This window comes from Nymphalis io, chromosome 27 (genome assembly GCF_905147045.1).
Source record: "Nymphalis io chromosome 27, ilAglIoxx1.1, whole genome shotgun sequence".
In the NCBI taxonomy this organism is placed as follows: domain Eukaryota; kingdom Metazoa; phylum Arthropoda; class Insecta; order Lepidoptera; family Nymphalidae; genus Nymphalis; species Nymphalis io.
In genome coordinates this window covers 927,651-933,773 of record NC_065914.1, presented here as the reverse complement: position 1 = coordinate 933,773, position 6,123 = coordinate 927,651, and positions in this window count along the sequence as shown.

Below are 6,123 nucleotides of genomic sequence, written 5' to 3'. Positions count from 1 at the left end.
CGAACGGAAGAGCTTATTTGTTTGATTTATGACCAACCTAAAACATTGACTTCAATTGGTTAAACCATTAAAAAACAACCACACGTGTGAATATTTATCGGACATTTTAATATGACATAATCTTTGAGGAAGGGTGAGTGAGCCAGTGTAACTACAGGACAACACCTGAGTTACTAAGGTTGGTGGCGTATTAGCGATGTAAGTTTAACATACCTTATATCGATAAGGTCAATGAAGGTCGTGATCACTTACCATCAGGGGGCCCGTTCCTCCACCTATTTTATAAAAAAAATTAAGGTTTTTCATTGCATTGAATAATGTAAAATAGTTCTTGCTGTCGACCTCAAGGTCACCACGTACCTCGGGCTGACCTCAATGGTTATGGTTACGCCATTGGCCTAATCTGATATAACGTTCAAGTTGTTTTTTTTACAGAATAATGTTTAAAATGAAAAGTAAGTAATTAATACGTGTAATAATTGAGACTGTTAAATCAAAGTAGGCTTAAAACCGTCGTTGAATGTGCGCCATGACACGTTGCAGGATTAAAAATTAAATGTAAAGGTATCAACGGTTCGGGAAGATTATATCGAGAAGTAATTAAACGAAACACGGATATTATCTTAACTCTTTCTAAAATGAAATTACAAAGACATAAAATTTATATAGCCTGAAGGGAAAACGAGGAATACGTACTCCACGCTTTTTTGATATTAGTACAGTCTTATATTGTTGAATAAGTGTTAAATATTGTAGTTGTTTTATTAACCATTATTAAAATAAGGTTGATTTACTCTGACCATTTAATGGTATCCTGAACGAAGTTCAAACATGGCGGCCAATCCTAAGCCAGCTGTCTGCGTATAAGTTATTAAAGAGGAAAAATCAATTATTCCTTGCAAACATTGTCTTAATTCAAATAGGTAGGCAGCCTGGAAAATGGGCAATCTGACTATCTTATTATATTTGCTGTTAGCTACTTATTTATTTATTTATTTATTTATTTATTTAGGATCACTAACATGGCATACAGTAATAATTACAAATTAAAAGTTTACATACTAATAGGTCTACGGTAGTTGCTATTCTTATAGGTAACCACGACATGCAAAAATGACACTAAGCATCTTAAATAATAATGAAAGAAAAGATAATTATAATACAACTGTAATTTTTTTGCTTTCCAAAGTAAATTAATGATAATATTTTGGCATAAAGAGCGAAGAAAACGTGAAATTATACAAAGTATTAATGAATTCGTGGAATCAATATTCAAGACCTCAGCTGTGCCCTTTGACCGATTGTATATAAACAATGGCCATAATATCGTTTAAATGGATGTATAATATTAACTATGTATTTATTTAAAAATGTGTGTTGACTTAAAAACAAGTGAAACTTAACTTTATGTAATCAAACTTTATAATTATTATTAAAATACAACTTAAAACAGAGTTTTTGTTTCCTTCGATTTAGTTAAGCTTTGGCAGCTTTTTTAGAATTCCAAATTCCATCTTCAACAGCAGCTTAAAGGCATTTTCTGCCCCGCCCAAATTATTACATATTATACATACATATATTCTTACAAGAAGTGAAAATGACTTTTAAAAAGAATATATAAATAACTATTTGACTTTATAATAAGAAATACACAAATAACAAACAAAATAATTATTAATTACTTTAAATGTTAACAAAACCAACTAAAAATGTCAATTCAAGTAATTGTATGTTAGAAGCACCGAAACTTCGCGCCAAAAGCGATATTCCTCTTTTATGACAGGCGATGATGCACTTTTCTTTTTTTTAAATGCATTCCGGCACAAAGCATGCTATCGAAAATTTTTAAGGATATATATATTTAACATTAATTATAATGCTACTAAATCGAGGGAAGTATATGGTTTTATGTGCCGCTAATGTTGACTAAACATGTTTGACTAAAAGTCAACATCCTATACAACCTCATTTCTCCATATCGAAAGTAAAAACTAGCTCTGTCAAGACGTGGATTTATAAGTTAGGAAATACATTTTTTTATCTCATCATAATTCCTCGTCTTATTGCCTCTACTGGTGACAGGGGGGCTGGTTCATTTTTCGTTCAGAGAATCACGATTGGTATAGTAGCTATTTTTAATTTGTATATATTTAAGGCTTTAATGTATAACACTTATATAATATCAATACCAATACATAAGGACACGTTATTTTTGTAATGTCTAACTGAAAAAACTACTAATCTAATATATATAAACTTATACCAAAAGATGCAGCGACTCGCAATTTCACGCGCTTTGGACTATTGACGTGACAAGCGTGAATGCCATGTTCTTTATAAAACATCGTGTTCGTTTATTAAATAACAATACATTACGTGTATTCAATTTAAAAAAAAATGACGCGTTTCCTGTACTGGTTCGATCGCATCGCTGACCTTAATTGTGTTGTGATTGTGTCGCTCTTCATAAATAGTCTGCATTATAGGAAATTATTTTAATAATAAATATCTAAGGTTGAAATTTATTTAGTTTAATTTACAATTAATAGAAAGTTAAAGTTTAAAATAATACGAGAGTCGAGACGTGGTGATAATACTTAAGTATTAATTCAAGATTGTGGGTTCATTTTTATGTGCTTAATTTGTTTTTATAATTCATCTCGTGCTCTGCGGTAAAAGAAAATATCGTAAGGAAACCTGCATGTGTCGGACGAAAATCTGCCACATGTATGTATATCCGTTTTAGAGTGCGATGCTGGAGAGAGCTCCAAACCTTCTCTTCATAAAGGAAAAGAGGTTTTAGCCCAGAAGTGAATATACCGAATCATACTTTTTTTTTCAAAAATGAATGTTAAAGCTTAAATAAAGGTTCTGCTGTTTAATATTTTTACTTTGATTATTTTATTTACATAAGAATTACTTATATTGAGGACTCAAGTAGTGTAATCAAATAAAAAGTGTCAGGTTTATACCTTCAGGTTTCCTCACGATGTTTCCTTTGGGTTTGAACCTACACTCTTTGGTTAAGATTCACATGTTCTAACCACTGGGCCATCTCTGCTATTTGTCACTATTGCCCATAAAATATAATAATGGTAAAATATAATAACCGTGCGCGACGTCATAAAAGTCAATCGTCACCTTACATTTGTGGCCATTGTGTGTTAATATGTATTTTTTATGTTCTCGTTAAAAACCAAATTATAGACACATGTTCAGTAGATCTATTCCGTAAAGAACAACTCAGTGAAATATCAGAAAGAGACACTACTTCATGGTGTTAGGGCTTTGTGGAAGTCTGTCTGGGTAGGTACCACCCACTCATCATATATTACCGCCACCCAGCAATGCGTTAGGTTATTTGTACTTTATTATTTGCCGGGAGGGCAAATGACTACTCCTGATGGTAAGTGGTAGTAGAGTCCAAACGCGACGACGGCCAGTACAGTCGGGAAAAATGTTCTGCACTAGCCGCTCTCGCCTTGCCGGTCCGCAAAATGCCTCTTCCGCCTCGTTTCGTCGCGAACTTGACCTGCTCACCTCGCGACCCAATAACCGACAGGGAATTTTTTTATTTCATTTTTTGGTTCACTTGGTGTTGGAGCTTTGTGAAACCTTGCCGTATGAAGGTCCATTTGTCAGCCCGTCTGCCCTTTTTATTTAAAATAAGTATGATCGTCAACGTTTTTCGATGTAACTGTCAGAATGGTTTCGGGAATGGTCTGGTAGTTATGCCTCGCACCGATTCACTAATTTTTATCAGCTTATCGTTAATAGTAGTTATTAAGGTCATACGACTAACAAATATTATTTGAGACCTTGTCCAACGTAAATTATTGCACTACCGGATTGAATTTATGACGTCATGTGATTAATCACTTATTTATAGTTTTATTTTGTTCTGATCAACAAGCAGTGTTGCCTGTTGATCGCTGCTTCAATAAGCGTCGATGAATACACATGCCGAATTTCAGTGAAATTAGACACATGCAGGTTTTCTCACGATATTTTCCTTCACCGTCGAATACGAGACGAAATTATAAACACAAATTAAGTACATTAAAATTGATTGATGCTTGCCTGGGTTTGAACCCGCTATCTCAGATCTTCAGTATATAAAAGTAATAATTTATATATATTTATTTGTTTAAATTATAAAAATTAAAATTATTTACTGTACAAATCACGACAAGAAAGCTGACTGCATTTTTCAATTTTCCAGAATAACAAAAACAAATGAGTCATCAGACGAGACAACACGACGGGCCGTTATGTGTATAGTTATATCAGTTATATAATTTTGTATTTACTCGACGGAAACATATATCGGAGCGTCGCGGGGATAAGACCGGCTCGAAGTGTCGGCAACCGCCATGACACTCTTATGCTCCCTCCCTATCCCCTTGTGTGGAGCCTTCGTCGCTATAGACTACTATTATAATATAATATGTTTATTTTAACCGGTTGGCGTGGTTGGTAGATACTTGCCTTTCACGCCGAAGGTTGTGGGTTCGATTCCCAACCAGGACAGACACTTGTGTGCGTGAACATGTCGGTTTGTTCTGAGTCTGGGTGTAATTATCTATATAAGTGTGTATTTACAAAAATAGTATATGTAGTATATCAGTTGTCTGGTTTCCATAGTACGAGCTTTGCTTAGTTTGGGATCAGATGGCCGTGTGTGAATAATGTCCCAGGATATTATTATTTACTACCGAAACTTTAGGTCTATATTTATTTATGGGTTTTCTTTAATTATATATTCTTTACTGACCACTAATTTCGATCGGTCACGTCCGCCAGACATCCCGTGACGGCGATATACGATGATACGATTTAATTATTATCATTCTTTTTCATTTCCTATAGGAATACAATATTATGCATCTTATGATTTTGAATGCATGAATACCAAAGTTGGTGGTTATACTTTTAACAAAGCTGTGCCTTTGGTCAAAGCTGAACACTTATATACCACTAGGGTAGTGGACCGTGGAGTGTAGAGCTAAAGAGATGTATCGCATATACACAAATCACTTCACCCTAAATCTACAATTAACTTATTTACTGGTAGGGTTTCATGTAAGTCTGTCTTGATTGGTACCACTCACTTATCAGATATTCTACCGCCACAATGGAATACTTAGTATTATTGTGTGTCGGTTTGAAGGTAGATCGAACTGGTGCAATTACAGGCACAAGAGACATAACATCTTTGTTGAACCAAGTTATTTTCTAAGGTTGGTAGCGCATTGGCAAGATGAGAAATGGTTAATATTATTTACATCGCCAATTATAATGGGCGGTGGTGAGCACTTACCATGCCCATTTGTCCGTACTGTACCTTTCTATTACATAAAAACATTTTTGCGTTCTTAATAAATTTATCTAACTGAATAGTTAGGAAGTAGCCTGAAGGCGGATATTAAAATTTCCTTCCCTAATTGCGTTTTACTTTAATGAGCTCCGTAGCGTTCTCTATTTCAAGCAACGCCGTCTAAGTTTCGTACGTTTCGAGGACACTTTTTTATACAAAAAGTTATTTCTCCATACCCTACACTCTATATTATTAGCAATAGGTCATCGGGTGGCATTACAGCCAGTCTGTTTTCATTCTATAAAAAAAGTTGTTTTAAAAAGTAGGTATAATAAACGTCATATTTCAAAATTATATAATGACATTAAGCGATTTTGTGATTTGATTTATTTTAAAAATGACCCAGCGTTTTATTAATCAATTACAAAATATCTTGATATGCCAAGGTGCATCCATTTTTGAAACGAATTGCATCAGCTACATAAGAGCGATTATAGTTGGCTAATCTCTCTTGTGATCGGTTTGGACGACTATTATTATTATATATATTTATATATTTTATTATATATTGACTGCCTCGTTGGTCTAGTGGCTTGATGTAAGGCCGCAAACCCGGAGGTCCCGAGTTCGATTCCCAGGTGGGGCCAATAAAAGTTTTTGGGTTTTTCTGTCAGAAAGTTCTCAGTAGCAAGCAGCCCGGAGTCTGGAAGCACGTAAAGCCGTTGGCCCTGCGCCTGAACTCTTTCCGGTCGTGTCGGATTGCCGTCCCATCGGATTATGAAAGCTAGGGAATAGAGAGTGCACCT